Source organism: Bubalus bubalis, chromosome 9 (genome assembly GCF_019923935.1).
Source record: "Bubalus bubalis isolate 160015118507 breed Murrah chromosome 9, NDDB_SH_1, whole genome shotgun sequence".
Classification (NCBI taxonomy): Eukaryota; Metazoa; Chordata; class Mammalia; order Artiodactyla; family Bovidae; genus Bubalus; species Bubalus bubalis.
The window spans coordinates 33,234,212-33,260,190 of NC_059165.1; positions in this window are offsets into that span (position 1 = coordinate 33,234,212).

Here is a 25,979-nt window from a genome sequence, read left to right on the forward strand (position 1 = left end):
CCCTATGCTTGGAGAAAAAGAGTAGCCTTCTATCTGAAGTTACAAGGAAAACAGAGGAATCTGAACAAACAGGCCTACTATGCTTCCCTCAGTTTACTACCATGAGCTCATTCTCCTTTGTTCAATCACATGTTCCCATGACTTTCCATTCTCGTCACAGCTGGTATAAAAATGTTCAGGTTTAACTATATCTGCAGGCCTTCATTTCCTCATTAAGGCTCTTGTGTCATATAAAATTCGTATTAAATAAATGTGTGTGCTTTTCTGTTATTAATCTTTCAGCAGTCCCATTTATAGGATCCCAGCCAAGAAACCTAAGATGAGTAGAGAAAGACTTTTCCTCCTCTACACACTTCCAGTTACCTCAATTACTAGGCTCCCTCTTGATATTAACAATAGAAGAATGAAAACTGCTACATCAAATAAAATGAAGAATGAACATAATAATATGTCTAAGCACACTGGTTCAAATTTAAAGGAGATATCCTGGTTTATAAGGGAATTTCACAAAGTCTGCGACCTTGCCACCCTCTTGAGCATTACAGACCTGTGTCTGCTAATGTGGCTGTCATCAATGTAAATAATTCCATGTTGTCTGACCTCCCATCTATGAGGAAATCCCAGAACTGACCACTGCTGTGACTCTGGTAAATCAGCTTAAGTTATCAGCAATTAGAGGGGCTTCATTCCTTAAATATTCTCCCTTGTCCTTCTTGACACCAAGGAAGTTGGTCATGATCAGACCGTAGTTAAAATTAGCTATTAGAACCATTTTATCTATCTCCTATATTTCAGTCAAACAATTTAAAAAATCTTTGAGGTTGATATAACTCAAAATGAAAACCTGTCCACTTCTAGTCACAAGAAAATAAACTAGCTTTTATAAAGACTTTGAAAAATGGAAATTCCTTAACTATCCTTGGTAATAACAAAACATTGCAAAGTTAAATAAATAATAATAGTTAACATCTGTGTGTGATTTGTTAGCACTATGTATGAATCATTCTTCTAAATTCTCATGCAATTCTGAGATGGTTACTATTCCAGCGTGCATGTTCAGTCATGTCCAACTCTTTGCCATCCCATGGGCCATAGCCCACCAGGCTCCTCTGTCCATGGGATTTCACAGCAAGAATGCTGGAGTGGGTTGCCATTTCCTACTCCAGGGACTACTATTAATAAATTCTTATTTAAAAAGAATGGGCTTCCCTGGTGGCTCAGATGGTAAAGTGTCTGCCTGCAACGTGGAAGACCCAGGTTTGATCCCTGGGTTGGGAAGATCCCCTGGAGAGGGAAATGGCAACCCACTCCAGTATGCTTGTCTGAAAAATCCTATGGACGGAGGAGCCTGGTAGGCTACAGTCCATGGGGTTGCAAAAGGTCGGACACAACTGAGTGGCTTCACTTATTACAAAAGAAGGGATTTCCTAGGTGGCGCTAGTGGTAAAGAACCTGCCTACCAATGCAAGAGACTTAAGAGACACGGGTTTGGGTTCGATGCCTGGGTAAAGATGATCCCCTGGAGGAGGGCATGGCAACCTATTCCAATGTTCTTGCCTGCAGAATTCCAAAGGCAGAGGAACCTGGCATGTTACAGTCAATGGGGTCACAGAGAGTTGGACACGACTAAAGCGACTGAGCATGCATGCACACACATTACAAAAGAAAACTCTGAAATACAGAGAAAGGCATGATTTGCCCAGTTATCATCATTACAAACAGTATTCAGTTTTTGAACACAATTTGACTTTAGAGCTTATTTGCATAAATGTTATCTTATATGAATTCGTTTTCAGGGACTACTGTTAACAAATTACCACAAATGTGGTGCTTTAAAGCAATAGATATTCATTCTCTAATGGTTCTGGAGGCCAAAAATCTGAAATTAGTTTCACTGAAAACTGAGGTGTCAGCAGGGCTGTGCTCTTTCTAGAGGTTCAAGTGGAGAATCCAGTCCTTGTCTTCAGCTTATGGTGGCTCAAGGCATTCCTAGGCCTGTGACTTCAGTTCAGTTCAGTCGCTCAGTCATGTCCAACTCTTTGGGACCCCATGAATCGCAGCACGCCAGGCCTCCCTGTCCAACACCATCTCCCGGAGTTCATTCAAACTCACGTCCATCGAGTCGGTGATGCCATCCAGCCATCTCATCCTCTGTCGTTCCCTTTTCCTCCTGCCCCCAATCCCTCCCAGCGTCAGAGTCTTTTCCAATGACCCTTGAATAATCTCATTACTTTTTCTAGATCTGTCAAGAAACCTCCTTCTGCCTCTTTCCTACATGAATATTTGTGATTATACTTAGAGCCTACCAGATTATCTAGGATAATCTCTCCATCTCAAAATTATTAACTTAATCATACCTGCAAAGACCCTTTTTCCATATAAGGTAACATTCACCGGTTCCGAGGGTTAGGACCTTATATCTTTATGGACGTTATCTGGCCTACCACACAATACGTTCTCTTACATGCTTGTGCATATCTAATTTAAGACTCTAATGACACTGATGACAATCAGTGTTCTTCAGTTAGTTAGAAAGAAACTAAACCTAATGATTCGTGAATTCTTATCTTGTGCTTAGTAGAGAGACAAGATCGGGGGGTTAACTTAACAAAAGGGGGTTTTGACAAATTCTCCAAGACAAAAAGGAAACATGGACCTGGATTTCCTTTCTAGAAGGCTTAGCCCAGGGCATCTTGTCTATCTAAGGCTGCAAAGCATGGGATTTTGGAATATCAAAAAAGAGCATTCTATTTGGGATTACTCCATGAATCTAGTCAGGCAAACTTACACAGAATCACTCTAAAATAAGAGATAGAAAAAAAAGGTAAAATAAACAGTTTGGGGAAAGAAAAGAGATTTAAAACCTGGGTGTAATCTTTGAGACACTGAAAGTAGGTCCTGGAGCCTTATTTAGAATAAAGGTAGAGGTTGAAGACAGGATAAAGAAAATAGAGGGAGTAGGAGAACAAAAGTGGAAAGGAATAATCTGGATAATCAATTCAGTGTTTCTTATCTTTGTTAATGTTACCAACATCTATTCAATTTCTTGCAAAAGAAATATGAGAGTCATATGTGGCATCTTCCTCTCTGCCTCCATATCCATTTTGCCCCACTGCTGCTGCTGCTGCTGCTGCTAAGTCCCTTCATTCATGTCTGACTCTGTGCAACCCCATAGATGGCAGCCCACTAGGCTCCTCTGTCCCTGGGATTCTCCAGGCAAGAACAGTGGAGTGGGTTGCCATTTCCTTCTCCAATGCATGAAAGTGAAAAGTGAAAGTGAAGTTGCTCAGTCGTGTCCAACTCCTAGTGACCCCATGGACTGCAGCCTACCAGGCTCCTCTGTCCATGGGATTTTCCAGGCAAGAGTACTGGAGTGGGGTGCCATTTCCTTCTCCAAGTTCATCCCACAGGACTGATAATTTTTGCCCTTAGAGAGCTCCCAAATCCATTTATCATCAGCACTGTCTTTACTCTGCTAAGAATAGCTCGTACCAGGATAATTTTAATAGTCTACCAACCAGCATTTGGGAAGATCCCATGGAGAAGGAAATGGCAGCCACTCCAGTATTCTTGCCTGGAAAATCCCATGGACTGCGGAGCCTGGTAGGTTACCGTCCATGGGGTCACAAAAATCGGACATGACTGAGCGACTTCACTTTCACTTTCAACCAGCATTCAACATGAGGTGTAGCCTATAAGCTAGAGTGGTTATAGATCTCAGACAGTCTAACAAGAGCAGTTATAGTTCTCAGTCTAATAAGAATTCTCTACATAAAGAAAATTTTCTAATTTAGATATAAACTACTAGCCTAGAATTAATATTAATTAGAGTGTAGATGTGAATGTCATGAGAAATGGATCAAAGGTATGTGAAAACACAGTTTATGATATTAAACTAATGTTTTCTCTTCAAAACATCCATTAAAAATGAGGAAGAGTGAGCTTGTATCCTTTGTTGAAATTTACAAAATGATTTACTAAATTATATTAAGCTCCTGCAAGAAATGACACATATGGGATGACTTTTTATTTGAATTTTTGTTTCTTATACCAGGGTTCATCAAGCTGTTTCATATTTATTTCTCTGATTAATAATATGTCAAAATTCTAATTCTAGTACCAATTTATGGTGTGTTGGCAACTGGAGAATGAAACAGCAATGTAGACAACAGGCAAAATTGATTTTTATCCATCTTCTTTGAATTCCAGTAAATGTTTCCCAAATGTGCTTTTTCTGTTTCAACCAAACTAAATATTATACTCTTATTTCTCTCAGCTATTAATTATGTTACTTCTGAGAATAAGAATTCCTTAAAGCACAACAGTATAGCTGGATGATATGATTTAATGTGTCAGTCATTCTGAATTAGAGGCTGCACATTTAAGACTTCCTACTATTGTTTCCTCATTTATAAAGACACATCATATCTTTATTTAGTCATTTAGTGCAAATGGGTTTCATAAGAGTTTTTAAAATAAACATGAATGCTCTGAATTAATAAGAAGTGAAATAAAACTGGATGATTATATTACATATGGAGTCAATCGGAAAGTGAATAAGTAAATGAGTTAATTAAAAAAAAACAAAACAGAAAATGAGAAAGAAAAACTTATACAGGAAATGCCTGGAAAACCCAGTGCATCTATTCAGAAGGTGGAACATTTATTCCACCTGTTTAACAAGTAAGATAATATCATGAGAGTTCTAAAGAAATAAGCACTTCTTCCAGAGGCAATCGTAGCACCATCAAAATGGAGATTAGGACATTGAAACTGCCTGTGTTTTCAATGTTCTTATGGATTCAGGGCATGAACTATTGAGTCAGATGAGAAAAATAACTATTGGCATTCATGGTAAAATGCTAACAAGACCAACTTCTTATTCTCTTTCTATATCAAACAGTATTAAAAAATATCCCCAAAACCTGTTTGTAAAGATTAATGAGCATATTCTTTCAGACATAACTATCTTTGCCAAAGTACAAATAGTGCAACCGTGCTTAAAACACACAATTCATACTTAAGAATCTTGCCACTTTACGAGTAATGACAAAATTGTTATTTCAACAGTATTTATCAAACAGTACTCCTTGGAGACCTGATGATAATGGGATTTTGAATGTTGACTACAGGGAATGCTGCTTAGTCCATTTCAAATCACTGTTGCAACAAGTCATCTTATTCTACCAGGGGTTTAACCTATACTGGAGTTAATTGGTGACATAGAGGTTCACCTTCCTTCCATTAGTCAAGGAGAAACTGGAGTCCTGCATGCACAATCAGTACATATCTAGGGATTAGGGCAGAATGAAAGAGAATGTGACTCAAACTGAGAGACTTAACTTAAAAGTTTGAGATACCTGATTAGTTTTTCAAACAAGATGCACTTCAGGTATAGATGCAAAGAAGAAAATATAAGTCTGTGTAGCTGAAAAGTACTGCACATACCCCTTGTAGAATCATTTCATAATGTTGTAAAGATTTATCATTTGGGGTCACTCAGGTTTAGTCTCTCCTTTTATCTCCTCTATTTTCTTCTTGGGGATTATATCTTCATCCCTGTGTATAGGCTTGGCGGGAAGGTTATATCCATTGCTAGTTTCCCAGATTGGATGATAAAAGGACTGAAGTTGTAATTCAGAGATCCTTTAATCCTCTCCTGTCTGAGGCGATCCAGGGGGCCAGTTTGTGATTTAAACACTGTTAATCTCTAAGGTGCTAGAAGTAAAGAGGAGGTGATATACACAGGTCATTCAGCAGAGTGTTATCCATTCAACATCCTGACTACATTGTTTCAGTTATAAGACCACACTGGGCATCTTTGTTCTTGGCTTCTGCTTATTTCAAAGTTTCGTCCTCCAGTTTCCTGTTGATTGACTGAGCCTCCATAATTCCAAAAATTTCATTTTACTTAGATGTAGATATCATCAGTGAGTTCATATTGAAATGAACAAAATAGAAAACATTAGAAATGAATTTATTGTCATGGGAACAATCTCTAACATTAATACATTGAGTTAGATTTGAATTTTGTTCACTTTAAAAAATGAACAATTAATTCCTTAAGAGTATAATCGTGGACTTTTATAATTTACCAGATCCTTAAAGCTTTCTAATCTAATCTCTCATGTGTGGTTCCCTTGACTCTGCATGAATAATGGCAGTGATGTAAGTGCAAGAACACAAAGTATCTTTGAAAAATATTCATAAACTCTGTGTTTAGAAGGAGGAATAAAAATTCAATTACTTTATTTCTGTACATTCAAAATGATACATTTAAAAGAGAGAAAATTAATGCTTTTCTTATCTTGCCAAGAATGTTGAGGGGTTTTATACAACCGTTGCAGTGTGCAAGACATCTCTTTATCTTAGGATCTCAATTCATGTCTAACAATGGGGGTTAGACATTTAAGTTTTAAAAATATTCTCAATCAATTCACAATATTTATTGAGCAATTATTATATGATTAACTCTGATACACAAAAAAGTAAGCAATGAAGAAAGAGTCAATGGTCACTGTATCTTATTTTCCAGTAAAATACTTTGGGGATTGAGATCCCTTATTAGATAATTCCATATAGCATCACTATTAAGACTTTAAATGCTAAGACTAAAATGAACTATAGCAACAGCTTATGTATTTTATGAGACATGCAGAACCTCCTGTATAACGTGGTAGAAATCGAAATATACCAATGGGTTTAAACTACAGGGAGGCAAAGTTGCAGTTTGAGAAAACATGTGTACAATGAGATGTGTACAATAAGTTTTCCAGTAGAAAAGAAAGCAAGCAGGGACATCTGCCTAATACCAAAAAGCCCTGCCAGGTCTACATTTCTTTTTCATCACCCTTATGTCCTAGCCAGACTAACTCTACAGATCTGTCACTGGGAGTCTTGAAGTCTATAGCTTTTTGATAAATGACACAGAACTCAAACTAAAATGACCTGGCTCATTGAGAATATGGAGTCTGTTTCCATCATGATTTTGGAAAACACTTGGTGTTGATTGTGTTGAAGACCACAACCTGGAGTGCAGCAGTGGTGAGAGTCAAAGATATCAGTGCCCAGAAGCTTGAGAGAATAATAGGCATTTTCAGAAAAAATAGTTTCAAATCCTTCTTGCCCCTACTATATTCAACTGAGAACATGTCCCTTTGCCTCTCTCTCTCTCCCTGGGAAGGAGAAAAAAAAAAAAAAAGAGCTCTTCTGTACTCTTGCCTAATTTAAGCACTGGACAGAAAATATGGCATCTATTTTAAAATCCATATAGAGATTCAGGATATATTGGAAGGAGAAAAGCTTTCACAAAGCTAAGCAAGAGGGTGCATCTGCGATTGGAGGAGTCAGACAGATGCACCTGATGCTCAACCAATTTCTGAGGAGCCTTGGAAAAAGCAACACACTTCCCTTTTTATTGGAAATGAATCACAACCATTCTCTGCTTATGGTGTTGGAACACAGTTTCCTATTTTTATTCAAAGAAGCACTATCTGGCAAGAAAAATGAAACAACCCCCATGCACTTAAAGAAAATAAGTGCAAAAGAAAATGGCATTAATTGATCCTTCTTAACAAGTTCCTCCACATCTCCATTTTAATTTTCATCATCATCTCTTTTAAATGAGTCTTTTTCTTCCCTGTTCTGAATTACTGCTTAAATTAATATTGCTCTTTTAAGTCAATGAAAACAAATAAAATAAGAGGGCACATACAGAAAAGCATAATTTTCTTTGAATATTGGCATTCAGATAGCATAAGTCATGATTATCAGAATTAAACAAAAGGAGATATAAAAATAAGTTTTCTAAGGATTTGAAAAAGAGGTACTATAGAAATTATGGGTCTTATATCATTATACCTGCCTCCTTCATTAACACAGCATATGGTTGCCTATCTGTGCACTTTTGGGTACATGGTTCTGTTCTTGAAATTAATTTTTGAATCACCTTTGTCAGCTCCCTCATTATCTTTAGTATCTTCTTCAAATCCTGAATAAACCTGGTTTTTGATCTTGGCTTAAATTTCCCTGGTTTTGACTTTCCTATTTTTCCCCTTTGAATTCACACTCTGGCTCATCCTTAAACTGAACACTCAGAGAAGCAGCTCACACGAAGGGAGCCTTGGCATTTGGGATCCTTCCTAGAGCCAGCCTGCTGGATGGCTTTACATCTCATCCCCACCAAACTCCCCTAACAAGTTAGCAAATGTATGATAGAACAATAGTAGTTATTCAACATTTTAAAATGTGTTTCATATTCTGAACAGTAGAAAGGTGAACAAACTCAGTGGGGGCAATTACAGAAAACTCAAAGTAGATTCTTATTGGCATAATGTTTGCTTTAATATGTTGGATTTCCATATATTTGAAATTGTGATAAGTAGGACATTCTGTATCTAGCTGAATAAAATGAAAGGAGAAATTATTCATCTAATAGATTATAATTATTAGCATACTCTGAAGTAGAATGTATTCATTTAATTAACCATTTGATCAGCACAGTTAATTTTAAGTAATTCTTACTATGAGAATAGTATTACTTTGCTGCAATGCTTAGAGTTCCTTGTGGTGCTTTTTGCTTATAGTAATAATAATGTTGCAATTAGTTTAGTATTTACTACTTTATAATAAAGTAGAATTCTTCATCATGGTTTATATACAAAGCTCACTTTACTTTTACTTCTACACTTACCTCCTTCTGTGCTTAAATATAAAAATACTTGATAAAGCGAATAATTTGGAGTTCCTCTAAGCATTAAGTGTTTTCTGGTGTCATTTTATTAGCAAGAGTCTGTCTTCTCCTTTCATGATTCTGATGAACTATTATTCAATTATCTCTCAGGACATATCAGCCATCATTGTTTTTGGAAGCCTCTCCTGACCAAATCTCCAACCAGCCCCTCTAGCATGACTGTTTCCTTTTTCTGTTCTTAAATCATGCTCTGTATATACTTCTATCACTCACAGAATATGTGGCACAAAATAAATATAGCTTTTACTTCTATCATCTCCAATCTGACCCCAGATAAATTTAAACTCCTGGATCTTATTTCTCCCATTTATTGTCAAATCCAGCACAATGTCTGACATACAGGAGCTACTCAATAAAAATTGTTGAACTGAGAAGTATTTTTTAATTATTGCTAGTTTTCAGTGAATAAAATCTTATGCTGTTATTAATGTTTTTAAAGATTTAAAAAATAATTCATATGAAGACTGAGAAGATGCTCTGATGCTTTTTAAAATGTCTACAAATTAGTTGATACCATTCCTTTTAATGTTCTGCGATTCGTGGGGTCGCAGAGTTGGACACGACTGAGCGACTGATCTGATCTGATCTGATTCCTTTTAAGAAGTAGAGCTTAATTCCTCTTCTCTTGAGTATAAGCTGGACTTAATTAATGACTTGCTTTGGATGAATAACAGGTGATGAAATAGCAATGTGCAACTTTCAAGATTAGGTCATGTAGGCATTGTGGTTTCCTTCTTAGCTCTCTGTCTTGGATCACCTATTCTAAGGAAAGTGATTTGCATGTCAATGAGAACACCCAGCAGTCTATGGAGAGACCCATGCAACAAGGAACTTGAGGCTTCCTGCCAACAGCCATGTGAATGAGGCATCTTGGAAGTGAATATTCCAGCCCCAATTCAACCTTCAGATAACAGCAGGCCCTGCTGACATCTTGAATGCAAATTCATGAGAGACCCTGAACTGATGCTACATGAAGATTTTTTCATCTCTGAAATTGTGAGGTAATAAATGTTTGTTGTTTTATCCCACTAAATTTGGGAGGCATATTTTTATCGTAACAATACATAACTAATTGTTGTGTTGTTTAGTCACTAAGCCATGTCTCTCTTTGCAACCCCATGGACTGTAGCCCGCCACTGTCCTTGGTCTATGGGGTTTCCCAGGCAAGAATACTGAAGTGGGTTGCCACTTCCTCCTCCAGGGGCTATTCCTGATACAGGGATCGAACCCACGTCTCCTGCATTGGCAGACGAATTCTTTACCACTGAGCCACTAGGGAAACCTATACACATCCTTTAAATAACACTTAAATAGTGCAATATAGATTTTTATAATTCTTTTACTAATAGCTAAATATTGTCAAATGTAGAGAGATATAATGGAACAGTTATGAGACCATACATTAATATAAATGGAGAAAAGTTTGAGACCAGAAGATGTTTATTATTTAAAGGGTGACTTTTCTAATAACAGTATGAAACACTAATATAGGCTACTTAAAGGATATTGCTGCATCTGCCAATGCTTCTTAAAATGAAATAGATTGAATTTTGCCTGCATATGACCTCTAGTAAAACATAAGATCTTATCATATAACATCGGAATTAACTGTTTCCATAACTTGATATGTGTGTTGCAGCTCTGTCATGTGTATCATGTAAATTATGAATATTTACTTTAATCTCACTAAAATGCAATGAGTAAAATGAAAAATATATAGGGCTTTTTAAACCTATTTGCTAAAAATAAATATAGTACGATGAATGGGCTTGTTGAATACTTAAGAAATTTGGAATATGATAATACTAGCTGTACATCACAATTGCTTGAGGAAATTTAAGCAAGAATGATGAATGGATCTCACTCTTAAAAGATCTGATTCATTAGGTTAAGAAGAGGTGTGGGTATTTGGATCTTAAAAATGTCCCAAGATGATTCAAATGTACAGCTATTTTTGAAAACCAGTGATTTAGAAGAGCCTCATCAACACCTAATTACAACTATGAAGTGGCTCACCAAATTACACATCAGTAGTTCATGAATGGTAGGGTGCGTAAGAATCACTTGCAGAATTTGTGAAATACATAGCGTTTTGAGTCATGATTCCAAGAGGTTTCAATTTATTAGATCTAGAATAGTGCCCAAAATACTGCAATTCATAAGGATCTCAGAGGATTTTTGATGCATGTGGGACGTATAATCTGAAACACTGACCTACACAAAAAAGACCAATAAACTCACTAGTAAGATCACTTAAAACCTAACAATAAGCAAAAAACAAAAACAACAAAAAAAACACTCCCTACTTAAAAATGATCAAACTATTTGTAGAGATACCTCACCAAAAAAGATGTACAGAAGGCGAATAAATATTACTCAACATAATGTCAGTAAAGAAATACAACTTAAAACAACAATAAATACCACTATAAATTGATTAGAAATAGCTAAAATTAAAAAAAAAGAAAACTGGTGGTAACAAGTGCTGACAAGGATGCAGAGCAACATGAATCCTCATTCTTTAGAGAATGAAAAATGGTACTGTCACTTTGAAAGTTGGTTTGGCTATTTCTTACAAAGCTAAACAAAGACAACACACAACCCATTAATTGCCATCCTAGGTATTTATGAACGTGATTTGAAAATGTATGTCTGCATGAAAACTCTCACAGCTTTATTCATAACCACAAAAATGGAAACAACCAAGAAGGTCTTGGATAGGTAAATGGACAAGCTAATTGTGATGTGTCCAAACCCTGCAGTAGTCAAAAGGAATAAGCTCTTAATCCACATTTAAGCATACATAAATCTGAAATGTACATTGCTATGTAAAGGAAGCCAGCTTGAGAGATCTTGATGGAGTATGACTCTATTTATATAACATTCTGGAAAAGAGAATAGTATACCGACTGCAAATAGATTATTACTTGTTAAGGGCTGGGAAGAGTATTAAATGGAGGGAACATAGGAGATATTTTTAGAACTATGCAAATATTCTGTGTAGTACTGTAGTTGAAGATTCATGACACTAACCATTTGCTATAACCCATAGAATTATGCAAAATACAAAACAATAAAATCAACTAGAGGATAGACAGAGGTAACAAGAGGGAATGAAAACTATGAGAGAAGAATCTAACTGTATTACAAAAATATGACATAATCTCACTGAAGGGAATTAATGAGGAGAAAGCCATGCTGACCTAAGACACTTCAGAAATGAATGAACGCAGATTACAGGCCTAAAGGAGCTGTACATATAGCTGTACACACTATACTTTAGTTGATAAAGTTATTTTTCATGGGAGTGTAGGTTAGCAATTCTGAAACTGCTGTAAATTCATACCAGGGTTGAACAAATATGTAAATGAATGTCAGTTGGAGGAAATTAGATTTCTTAATGTTGGAGTGAGAAGTTACAGATGGGCAAGGGGCATGGCTAGAATGAACCAAAGTGAACCGTGATACTGGTTTAGAATTAGAGACATCAGTATAAACTCAGATTTAGCATAATATAGAGACTGATACACATATATTTCCTAACTTTGTCCACTGAAAAGTTCTAAAAGCAATGATCCCCCAGTAGCAATGAGTGCACCCAAGGTCCGATTTTTTTTCTTACTTCATGCAACTCTCCAGTAAAAGGAACCTGAGATTCTTTAAGAAATGGATAATTTCTGGACCTGGGACAAGGAATATATAATATGAACCTGAAGCATTTATCAACCCTGTGCCTGTGTACTTAATCGTTCAGTCGCATCTGACTCTGCAACTCCATGGACTATAGCCCACCATGCTCCTCTGTCCATGGGATTCTGCAGGCAAGAATACTGGAGTGGGTTGCCATTCCCTTCTCCAGGGAATCTTCCCAAATCAAGGATTGAACCTGGGTCTCCTGCATTGCAGGCAGATTCTTTATCATCTGAGCCACCAGGGAAGTCCAGAAAGTAATTAAATGATAAAACAAACAAAAAACAAATATGTCAAAGGGACACAGGGACCAACTGAAATAACTCTCAATGGCAAAGTTACAGCAAAATAGGTATCACAGTATTGGATTGTAATTCAAAATGTAAATATCTATGAATCCATACTGATACAAAAAAAGCACTGAGTTAATCAATCAATGAATATGGGAAGTGACACATTTCTGGTATAGAATTGCAAACAATTTATGTAGATACTCCTCACTCAATAAAGTGGAATATAAATCTTCACCTCTCAACTGTGGTCTACACTTAACAATTTGCTTTCAAAGAGTGTGGTATAGAAAAAGATAGAAGGTTACTATCACCAGTAATAAGTCATGATGATAAGATGCATGTTATTCTGCTGCTGCTGCTGCTGCTCTGCTAAGTCACTTCGATGCTATGTTGAGAATAGCATTGTACCTCTCTGATCTTCCTCCTAATAACTCATAATATCAGTTTAACCATAAGAAAAATAGCAGTCAAATTCAGATTGAGGGACATTCTATAAAATACCCAACAAGTATGCTTTAAAAGTGTTAAGAAATCAAAAAACAGGAAAACTATGAAAAAATTTACCAGTCAAAAGGAGCCTAAGAAAACATGATGATCTTGGATATCCAAGTATAGTATCTTGGATAGGATCCTGGAATAGACAAGGGACTTTATAAAAAAAAAAAAAATGAAAGTCTGAGTAGTGTATGGAATTTAACATCTGTATATCCATATTTATTCATTAATTGTAACAAATATACTACAGAAGTACATCAGCAAGATGGGAAATTATATACGGGGTGTATAGGAAATCTCCATACTATTTTTGTGACTTTTCTGTAAATCTAACTCTCCTAAAATAAAAACTTTATTTACAAATGATAGGCCCAATTCCCCTTGCCTATGGCATAAAGCAAAGCATGGTCCCAGTAAATTATGGTAAAAGAAGCAGCCTTAATTAAGCTCTCTCCCTAGACTTGAGGGCTTAGCTGGGCCTAACATTTTATTGAAAAACAATGAGCAAGTTTGCTCACTATGGCAGCAGTTTTTCAAGTTCACGTAGCTCTAACAGAAATCTATTAAAGATAAAAAGAAGCTTAAACAGCCTATATTACTACTTCTTGCTTTTGTTTATACACAGTGAAGAGTATTCAGAATGGACCTCATCTCAAGCTCGTGTTAATCCTTAAATAATTACAATTCATCTACTCGATGCTGGAAACACCTCCTGGAATGTGACTTTGTTCTGCTGGCTTGTCTAATCCGATTCAATTACTTCAGTTCCCTCTCCCAGAGGCTTCACACTCAGAAACTGAGCTCTGTGTGGAAAGGAAAACTTGGGAGGGGTGATTCAGTTTCAACAGAAATGGGCTGAACAGTAAAATAAAATTTTTGTAGTCCTTTCCCAAATATCAGTGCATCAGTAAACACGAGAAACAGCATGTAATTCACAAAGTTTCTGGCACCTCTGTTGTGATAAGGGCAGATTGGTCTGGCTGAAAGAATGCTGGAGATGGGAATAGTTCACTGGCTTGGACCAGTTCGAATGGATGGAAATCACAAAAGTCTCTGAAGCTGGAGGATATGAAGTTCTGAAGCTGGCAGAAGCTTGTCATCTGCATGCAGAAAGCGACAGAGAGATTACAGATTTCCAGTACAAAGGGAACTCCTTCAGTCACCTGTAAAGTGTTCCCTTGTCAATTAGGACCTTCAGAGAAAGGCCGCAACAACTAAGCGGTGCCTCCTTCCTCTCCTTGCCAAGAAGAGCCACCTGCCCAGAATTAAAACTTTGATTTAAAAAGAGAATAAAATATCAGAGTTCAGTGATTGCTCACAGAATTCCATAAAAGAAATTGCAATCCAAAAGAGCCGAGAGGCAGAGCACATGCTCTATCACACGTAAGGATGAGTCTGAGATTGTGTGATCTCAAGATGAAAAAAGAAACCAAGGTCTTAATTAATCACCAATTTTTTGCCAGCAGTAAATGATGTAATGAAATAAAGTGTATTGTCATTTTCTCTTTTGTCCAATTCCTGACCCTTTGTTATATTACTTTCAGTGAATCATGTCTTTTATCTCAAAATCATCTTCATCACTTTCCTAAACTGCCTACAATTTTACAATTGAAGAATGAATAATGAAACATCAAGATGCATGAGAGATGAATTTAGAGACAGTGATCTTTAAATGGAAATTTATATCTTTTTCCAGGTTCCTGCCTGCAGTGAAAGTGAAGAAAAAATTTACTCCTCAGAATTTAAAATGTGTTTTGCTGTTGCTGTTATCTTCTGGGTAATTGGCAAACTTTCATGGATGCTTTTAAAAGCAGCTAAACATTCCAAAATAAATGCTGCTATATGAAAAACACCACAAGCATTTTCACTTTTGGAAGCTTAATTCTCTTCCCTGACATTGAGAGATGATGGTAGACAGATTATCAGGATTGGGGGAGGTGGCTGAACACAGATTAAAGAGCTGTTTCCAGAAGCAAATAGACAGGTGCGTGCTCAGTTGCTAAGACATGTCCGACTCTTTAGTGACCTCTTGGACTGTAGCCTGCAGGCTTCTCTGTCCATGGGATCCTCCAGGGAAGAATACTGGAGTGGGTTGCCATTTCCTCCTCCAGGGGATCTTTCCAACCCAGGGATCCAAGTCATGTCTCCTGTGTCTCCAGCAATGGAAGGTGGATCCTTTACCCCTAAGCCACCTGGGGAGTCCATTGCTTCTCACTGAATGATTTGGGGTTAAATACTTGAATACTTTAGCCTCAACTACCTGTAAAATAGAGACAGCCATAATACTTAATATAGTATTGTGGGGGGTTAAGAGGATTCTTTCCCAGCTGAGCCAGAAGGGAAGCCCAAGAATACTGAAGTGGGTAGCCTATCCCTTCTCCAGTGGATCTTTCTGACCGAGGAATTGTGGATTCTTTACCAACTGAATTATTAGGGAAGTGCAGTAAAATAGAGATAGCCATCATACTTACTATAGTGTTGTGGGGATTAAGAGAGACAATGTCTGTGGAGCACACACCTGCAGAGGTTATCATGTTAGAAAGTATCCAACTTTATGATAATATTCTGGGAAAAACTACATTTATACTATGGTGAATGTTTCAGATAAGGAATACACTTAAAAATCTAGTGGGTGACATAAAAAGAGAATGTAACTCATTATCTCATTTATTCAGAAAATATTTACTGAAGTTTCCTTGTATACCTTGTACTGTTTTTATACTGAGGAAAATACTACAATGAAAAAAGCTAGACAAGATCATTGTGCATAGGGAGTTTACATTCTGGACTAATATGCTATCATATTAAATCAAATGACTTAAAACTTCAAATTATTTTTGTAAAGAGACTATTCATGCCATCACTGGTTTTTTATTTTCCCAGCAACTATCAGAGAAATTATTTAGAGATATTAAAATCAATTTTTACTATACACTTTGGCCAAGTTGATTTTATTGTCACATTTGGCAAAGAGATTTCATAGACAGCAAGGATTTTAATCAACTGTTTTGTATAAATATCTTTACAGCTTATATTATTTATTACACCAAGTGATCCACCTGGATTCAATCTCTGGGTCTGGAAAATCCCCTGGAAAAGGAAATGGCAACCCACTCCTGTATTCTTGCCTGGAGAATCCCATGGACAGTGGAGCCTGGTGGGCTACAGTCCATGAGGTTGCAAAGAGTCAGACACGACTGACTAACACACATACACATGCACACACACACACGTGATCTTCAACAAAATCTTGGTCCTTCTAAAATGCAGCCACTAACATAGTAGCATGAAAGAATACTGCAGAGATGTTTTAATTAAATTCCTAGGTGGAATTTTAGTCATAGAGATTTCAAATGCCCAAAGTTCTCAAAAGTTCACGTATGAAGCCTCACATGGAATCCACAAAAAGAGTAAAGCATCCTTCCAAAGAGTCCACCCTGTGGAACTGTAAGGGTACTGAGGCATTCAGTTCAGTTCAGTCGCTCAGTCGTGTCCGACTCTTCGTGACCCCATGGACCACAGCACGCCAGGCCTCCCTGTCCATCACCAACACCCAGAGCTTATTCAAACTCATTTCCATTGAGTTGGTGATGCCATCCAACCATCTCATCCTCTGTCGTCCCCTTCTCCTCCTGCCTTCAGTCTTCTCCAGCATCAGGATCTTTTCAAATGAGTCAGCTCTTCACATCAGGTGGCCAAAGTATTGGAGTTTCAGCTTCAACAACAGTCCTTCCAATGAACACTTAGGACTGATTTCCTTTGGGATGGACTGGTTGGATCTCCTTGCAGTTCAAGGGACTCTCAAGAGTCTTCTCCAACACCACAGTTGAAAGCAACAATTCTTTGGCACTCAGCTTTCTTTATAGTCCAATTCTCACATCCATCGGAGAAGGCACTTGTGACCTACTCCAGTACTCTTGCCTGGAAAATCCCATGGATGGAGGAGTCTGGTAGGCTGCAGTCCATGGGGTCGCTAAGAGTTGGACACAACTGAGAGATTTCACTTTCCCTTTTCCTTTTCATGCATTGGAGAAGGAAATGGCAACCCATTCCAGTGTTGTTGCCTGGAGAATCCCAGGGACGGGGGAGCCTGGTGGGCTGATGTCTATGGGGTCACACAGAGTCGGACATGACTGAAGCAAATTAGCAGCAGCAGCAGCACCACATCCATACATGACTATTGGAAAAGCCATAGGCTTGACAAGATGGACCTTTGTTGGCAAAGTAATGTCTCTGCTTTTGAATATGCTGTCTTGGTTGGTCATAACTTTTCTTCCAAGGAGTAAGTGTCTTTTAATGTCATGGCTGCAGTCACCATCTGCAGTGATGTTGAAACCAAAAAAAAAAAAAAAAATAAAGTCAGCCACTGTTTCCCCATCTAGTTGCCATGAATTGATAGGACCAGATGCCATGATCTTAGTTTTCTGAATGTTGAGCTTTAAGCCAACTTTTTCACTCTCCTCTTTCACTTTCATCAAGAGACTCTTTAGTTCCTCTTCACTTTCTGCCATAAGGGTGATGTCATCTGCATATCTGACATATTGATATTTCTGCATGTTCATCTGCATATTGATACTTCTATCGGCAGTCTTGATTCCAGCTTGTGCTTCATCCAGCCCAGCATTTCTCATGATGTACTCTGCATATAAGTTGAATAAGCAGGGTGACAATATACAGCCCTGATGTACTCCTTTTCCTATTTGGAACCATTTGCATATGTGTATATTATATATATATGTGTGTGTGTATACACATATCAATAACCTCAGATATGCAGATGACACCACCCTTATGGCGGAAAGTGAAGAGAAACTAAAAACCTCTTGATGAAAGTGAAAGAGGAGAGTGAAAAGATTGGCTTAAAGCTCAATATTCAGAAAACGAAGATCATGGCATCTGGTCCCATCACTTCATGGGAAATAGATGGGGAAACAGTGGAAACAGTGTCAGACTTTATTTTGAGGGGCTCCAAAATCACTGCAGATGGTGATTGCAGCCATGAAATTAAAAGACGCTTACTCCTTGGAAGGAAAGTTATGACCAACCTAGATAGCATATTCAAAAGCAGAGACATTACTTTGCCAACAAAGGTCCATCTAGTCAAGGCTATGGTTTTTCCAGTGGTCCTGTATGGATATGAGAGTTGGACTGTGAAGAAAGCTGAGTGCCAAAGAATTGATGCTTTTGAACTGTGGTGTTGGAGAAGACTCTTGAGAGTCCCTTGGACTGCAAGGAGATCCAACCAGTCCATCCTAAAGAAGATCAGTCCTGGGTGTTCATTGGGAGGACTGATGCTAAAGCTGAAACTCCAGTACTTTGGCCACCTCATGAGAAGAGTTGACTCATTGGAAAAGACCCTGATGCTGGGAGGGATTGGGGGCAGGAGGAGAAGTTTACGACAGAGAATGAGATGGCTGGATGGCATTGCCGGCTCGATGGACATGGGTTTGGGTAGATTCCGGGAGTTGGTGATGGACAGGGAGGCCTGGTGTGCTGCAATTCATGGGGTCGCAAAGAGTCGGACATGACTGAACAACTGAACTGAACTGAACTGATGTATTTATTATCTGTATTTTTCATAAGGAGAAAAAACAACAAAGACATTTACAGACCCAGTAATAGATTTTTAGATACATTTGCATACACATTTTATATATGTATATGCACCACATGTATTTACTTAATACATTAGGCAGGCATTTATGCACATGTAGGTGTTTCTGTACACAATTACATAGAGAAAAAATCTCATTTGATCCAATCTAATATCAATATTATTTAAAAAGGAATTTTTAATAATTCCCAGGTGGCCCTAGTGGTAAAGAACCCAGCTGCCAATGCAGGAGACTTCACCATAAAACCCAAGACTGCGAGCCACGTGGCAGAGCAGTTCTCTTGGGTTCCCTTACCCTACTGCTCTCCACCTGGGAGCCCTTTCCCAATAAAATCTCTTGCTTTGTCAGCACATGCGTCTCCTCGGATAATTCATTTCCGATTGTTAGACAAGAGCCCAGTTTCGGGCCCTGGAAGGAGTCCGCCTTCCTGCAACAAATAGCAACTCTGGCAGGACTCTTCGCTGAGACTGACATCCTGACCACTCGGGGTACTCAGGGGCCAGCTTGCCTGCCAATGGACCAGACCCAGCAGCCGCAACTGGGACCCATTTGTCCCTGGTCTCCTGCTGATGCGGACAACTGGCCAGAGTGCCCGACCGGTAAGGAACAAGAGACTTTATTGACCTCTCTCCCCTTCCCTCTCTCTTTCCTCTCCTTAACCCTTCCTATCCTTCCCCGTTTTTCTAGTCCCCCGGTCCTGGACGCAGGAATCTGGTCGAAGAGCCCTCAGCCTGAGCTGAGGATTGGAGACTGATCACCTCCTCTTGGCAGAGAACTCGAATTCTGGTTCTGATTTCTGGTAGGGCCGAGATCCAGTCCTCCCTTCTCTGGAGGCCCAGGGAAAAGTCCCATAACGCCTGGGTATGTGTAGGTGGCAGGAGATGTCTGTAAGGCCACCCTTTTGCCCCCCTCTACCGCCTCCTCCCCCTTTTTCTTTCAACCTGGCTTCCTTTCCTCCCTTTGAAATCTTTGATGTTAGTACGTGGATCTGAAGTTCTGTGTCTCTATAGGAGGTTTTCTGAGAGACTGTATTCTTGTATTTAAGGGCTTCCCTGGTGGCGCAGAGGTTAAAGTGTCTGCCTGCAAGGTGGGAGACCTGGGTTCGATCTCTGGGTTGGGAAGATCCTCTGGAGAAGGAAATGGCAACCCACTCCAGTATTCTTGCCTGGAGAATCCCATGGATGGAGGAGCTTGGTGGGCTATAGTCCACGGGTCGCAAAGAGTCGGACACGACTGAGCGACTTCACTTTCACTTTAAGAGAGGCAGGTTTGATTCTTGTGTCCGGAAGATCCCCTGGAGGAGGGCCTAGCAACCCACTCCAGTATTCTTGCCTGAAGAAACCCATGAGTAGGACACAACTGAAGCAACTGAGCGTGCCCACACACACTCTAGATATCACAAGTCTCATTCTTCCTCTCTCAGTCAGGGAGCCTCTCCCCACACCCCTGTAATTCCCTCATCTTTGCTCCTCAGCTCTTATTCTCTGTCCCTCTGTCTGCCTTTTAAGTTAACACTCTTAAAAACCTTCTTTTAAATGTTTACTAAAGCTAGCATAAGACTATGTTTCTTCCCTGGTGTTAAATCAACACTTCCCACTCCATCTAGTTTTTGACTGCTGAGTTTAACACTGGGAGGAGGTGAGGATTTCTGTGTCTGCCAATTGGCACTGCTTGGGAGGAAATCTGGCATCAGAACAATTGCACATTTAAAGTCTATGTCACCCGGCCTCTTTTCACTGGGCATTTTCTCTGTTCTTTTCATGGACTTTTGTTCCCCTGAAACTTTAGATCACTGCCACAAAGAATAATCAAATGAGTGTTAGTGTTTCTAGAAATTATATTTTGCACAAAATGGGATGGGTTATCTGGGCATGATAGACCAGAAAATCAGGAGTGAATATCATAAGAAAAAGACTTATGCTTTAATATGATTTAAAAACCAAACTGTATCTAGACAAGAATAAGCTTTTTGTAAAAGTAAATTGAAATACTTGGTAAACTGACAATTGAAGATCAAGAAAACGAGATAATGCACTTTGAAAAAGTGATTATTCTGAGGTTTGTCCTCTGGCAAGGAGATACTAGGTTAACATTTGTACTGTAAGAATCAGAAAGAAAACCGGATAATTTGTAATAACAATTTTAAGGAGATTATATTTCTAAGGAAAAAAATAAATATTTGATGGAAAAAGATTTGAGAGAAGAAATAGCCCTTGCTAGGAAGACTGATAATTATTGTGCTATGTGCTCAGTCACTCAGTCGTGTCTGACACTTTGCAACCCAATGGACTGTAGCCCACCAGGCTCCTCTGTCCATGGGATTCTCCAGGCAGGAATACTGGAGTGGGTTGCCATGCCCTCCTTCAGAGGATCTTCCCAACCCAGGGATTGAACCCAGGTCTCCTGCATTGCAGGCAGATTCTTTACTGTCTGAGTCAACAGGGAATATTGTGGGTCTTTGCTAATTCTGGTTTTAAGCTAAAGGTTAGGCTTGGGCTGAGCAGAACAACTAAACTAAAGGGAAAGAAAAACTAGCTAATTACTGGTGGTCTGACAGGTTGGCATGATAGATGGAAATCTAGAAAAGTTCCTAAAGCATGGTCAGTTTTCCCTAATTGAAACCGGCTCAGTTCTGAAGCAACATGGGAAATTAAGGTGCTCATCAGAAACTAATAAAAGGCATAAAGAAATCTCCACCTTTATCACAGTACTTAGGAGGCAGAGTCATACTGAAAAGCTATCGTGTGCCTGAGGCTAGAGCTCCTTCTCCACAAATGCCACAACATAAGCTTCTCTGGGCAGGAGTCTAAGGATCTTGATTCAAAATCTCTAAATAGGAGAACTGTATTGCTTTCCATCTTTCAGAGCTAAAGAAACAAAGGATGGTGAGATTCTCAATCAAGAGTCTGCAAGAGAGACTTGGAGGAACGGGGGACACTCTGCACATGGATTAAGAGTTATTAAAATTGCCACCCATATCCAACTCCTACCTGATCGGAGTGATTAGAACCTCACATCTCTTAAGGGGAAACTTCTCTGAAGGGGAAAAATCATCTGTAAATTCTATAGTTCTCCTACCAGGGGTGCCCAACCTCTGGGCCACCAACTACTGCATCCTGTCAGATCAGTGGCAGCATTAGATTTGAAATAAAGTGCACAATAAATGTAATGCTGTTGAATCATCCCCAAACTATCCCCCATACCCGTCCGTGGAAAAACTGTCTTCCACAAAGCCAGTACCTAGTGCCAAAAAGATTGGGGACCACTGTACAATTTCCAGATTGCAATAAAAACTACAAGGCATTCAGAAAAGGGGAAAAACATACTTTGTTTATTTTTTAATGTAAAAAAATAAGACTCATAGATATTCCTGGTATTGACATTTTCACACAAGGACTTTAAAATATTATAAATTTGCTTAAAAACACAAGTGAAAGAATAATGGAATTGATAAAAAGAGTGAGAATTTCAATAGGAAATTGGCTTCTTAAAAATGGAATGAAAATAGAACTCTAGAATTGAAAAGATAATTAGTTTTACATCAGAAAGTATGATCAGTGACCTCAAGGGAAAAAAGAAATAGCTAAATAGGAGCATAGAGATATTCAAGAAGTTTAGCAAACCTTGAGCAAGAAAAATAAACATAAAACCATATTTATGTGCATCTTAGTCAAACTGCTAAAACACAAAGTAAAATATTAGCAGCTAGAGGAAAAAAAAAGACATCTTTTGTTCAAAGGAGCAATAATATGGCTGGTGGTTGCTTTTCAACCGTTACTGTATTTATCAGAAACAATAATGACAACTATAAAGTGAAGAAAGAAAGTAAAAAAAAAAAGAATTTCAAACTAGAATTCTATCATATGTTAAACAATTCTTCAGAAGTGAAAGTGATATAAAAATATATTAAGGTTAAAATAATGAGAGAATTTGTCACCAAGAAACCTACACAATAAAAGACAAGAATAAATTTCTCTAGATTGAAGCAAAATGATGCTGCAGAAGAACATGAAACTTTAAGATAAACAAGGATTACTGGAAAAGGTAAAACTGTAGAAAGATCTATAATTACTATTTAAAATAATAATAACTGTTTGTCTGTGTGGCTATATTATACACAGCAGGAAAATAATCTGATGTCAGAAATGAAAGAAGGTGAATAAAAACAGTTAAACTGTCATCAAGTTCTTACATTATGTGGAAATATTTTAAGATATTAAAAAATTACAAAATATTTTAATAGGTAAAAATGCATCTGATAATTTCTAGGATAATCCATAACAAAATAATAGAAAATATGCAATAGCAAGGTAATGGAACATATAAAGTGGAATACTAAAAGACATCTGATCAATATAAAAAGGAGGCAAAGGTGAGATCAAGGAACACAGAAAACAGAAGGTATAGAAAAAGTCAATTATATCAACAATTACATTAAATATGAAAGTGAAAATGTGAAAATACTAGTTGCTCAGTGAGTCGCGTCTGACTCTTTGCTATCCCAGAGACTGTAGCCTATCAGCATCCTCTGTCCATGGAATTATCCAGGCAAGAATATTGGGGTAGGTAGCCATTCTCCTTTCCAGTGGATCTTCCTGGCTCAGGGATCAAACCTGTGTCTCCTGCATTGCAGGAAGAGTCACCAGGGAAGTCCTACATTATTGCACTTAAATTGAGACACAGATATTGTTATAGTGGATTTAAAAATAATTATATCCTGCTTTTAAGAAACATACTTGAAATATGACAGAGGTTGAAAACATTAAGTTGAAAAAAGTAGTATATTTATGCAAACATTAACCAAGAGAAAGTATAGCAGTATTAACATAAATAAAGTAGACTTTAAGGCAAGTAGTAAATGAAGTGTTATAAGGAGGGGTACTTTAATATGATAAAGAAACAACTGGATAGGGAGACAATAATTCTATGCATTTGTACACCTGATAACTTAGCTTTAAAAGAATGGAAATAAAAATGAATGTAACTATTGAGACAGACAAATCCGTAATTCTATAGGAAAATGTTAAACAATCTCCCTAAATAATATAAAAAACAGACAAAACCCAGTAAGATTTAAAAAAGCTGAACATCACATTTAAATAATGTGACCTATTGGCATATTTAGAACAGTACACTCAAAAAACATATAATACATATAAGTTACAGATGTATTTGTGATAATTATCAAAAGAGAGCTTTGAAAAGACAGTTCACCAAAGAGTACAAAACAGTGCCCAAAAAACAATTAAGAAGGTGTTTTTAAAATATCATTACTAATTAAGGAATACAAATTAAAACAAAAAAAAGAGTATGTATAAATTAGAAAACTTAAAATTAATCAAATGACCAAGAACAAGTGTTGGTGAGGGTGTAAAATAAGTGGAATTCACATACAACTGTTGGTGGAAGTGTTAAAGTAGAATAACCACAATGAAAAGTATTTAGCATGATCTATGCAACTACCGCACAATTGCACTCATCTCACACGCTAGTAAAGTAATGCTCAAAATTCTCCAAGCCAGGCTTCAGAAATATGTGAACTGTGAACTTCCTGATGTTCAAGCTGGTTTTAGAAAAGGCAGAGGAGCCAGAGATCAAATTGCCAACATCCGCTGGATCATGGAAAAAGCAAGAGAGTTCCAGAAAAACATCTATTTCTGCTTTATTGACTATGCCAAAGCCTTTCACTGTGTGGATCACAATCAACTGTGGAAAATTCTGAAAGAGATGGGAATACCAGACCACCTGATCTGCTTCTTGAGAAATCTGTATGCAGGTCAGGAAGCAACAGTTAGAACTGGACATGGAACAACAGACTGGCTCCAAATAGGAAAAGGAGTACGTCAAGGCTGTATATTGTCACCCTGCTTATTTAACTTATATGCAGAGTACATCATGAGAAATGCTGGACTGGAAGAAACACAAGCTGGAATCAAATTGCCAGGAGAAATATCAATAACCTAAGATATGCAGATGATACCACCCTTATGGCAGACAGTGAAGAGGAACTCAAAAGCCTCTTGATGAAAGTGAAAGTGGAGAGTGAAAAAGTTGGCTTAAAGCTCAACATTCAGAAAACGAAGACCATGGCATCTGGTCCCATCACTTCATGGGAAATAGATGGGGAAACAGTGGAAACAGTATCAGACTTTATTTTTCTGGGCTCCAAAATCACTGCAGATGGTGACTGCAGCCATGAAATTAGAAGACGCTTACTCCTTGGAAGGAAAGTTATGACCAACCTAGATAGCATATTCAAAAGCAGAGACATTACTTTGCCAACAAAGGTCCAGGTAGTCAAGGCTATGGTTATTCCTGTGGTCATGTATGGATGTGAGAGTTGGACTGTGAAGAAGGCTGAGCGCTGAAGAATTGATGCTTTTGAACTGCAGTGTTGGAGAAGACTCTTGAGAGTCCCTTGGACTGCAAGGAGATCCAACCAATCCATTCTGAAGGAGATCAGCCCTGGGATTTCTTTGGAAGGAATGATGCTAAAGCTGAAACTCCAGTACTTTGGCCACCTCATGCGAAGAGTTGACTCATTGGAAAAGACTCTGATGCTGGGAGGGATTGGGGGCAGGAGGAGAAGGGGACAACAGAGGATGAGATGGCTGGATGGCATCACTGACTTGATGGACGTGAGTCTGAGTGAACTCCGGGAGTTGGTGATGGACCGGGAGGCCTGGCATGCTGTGATTCATGGGGTCACAAAGAGTAGGACTCGACTGAGCAACTGATCTGATCTGATCTGATCTGATGAAAGGTGGAGATACACAACCTCCATCCAAGTATATCTATTTCCTAAAAGTGTGTACACCCCTGAATGAAGAGATATATATAAATATGCTTGTAACAGCAAGGTTAACTAAGAACAGAGTAAAACTAGAAATAATTCAGATGTTTATCAACAGTAAAATATATAAATAAACTGGGATACATCTATAAACTATTATATAGCAATGAAAACAAACTATACAACTGTATAATATGAATCTAGTAACATAATATTGAGCAACTGATGCCAATCACAAAAGAATATATATTGTTTTGTTTCTATAAGTATGAAGAAAAAGCTGAGGTACTAAACTGTAATGTCTGGAGATAGATACATGCCTAAGTGGTTAAAATATACTA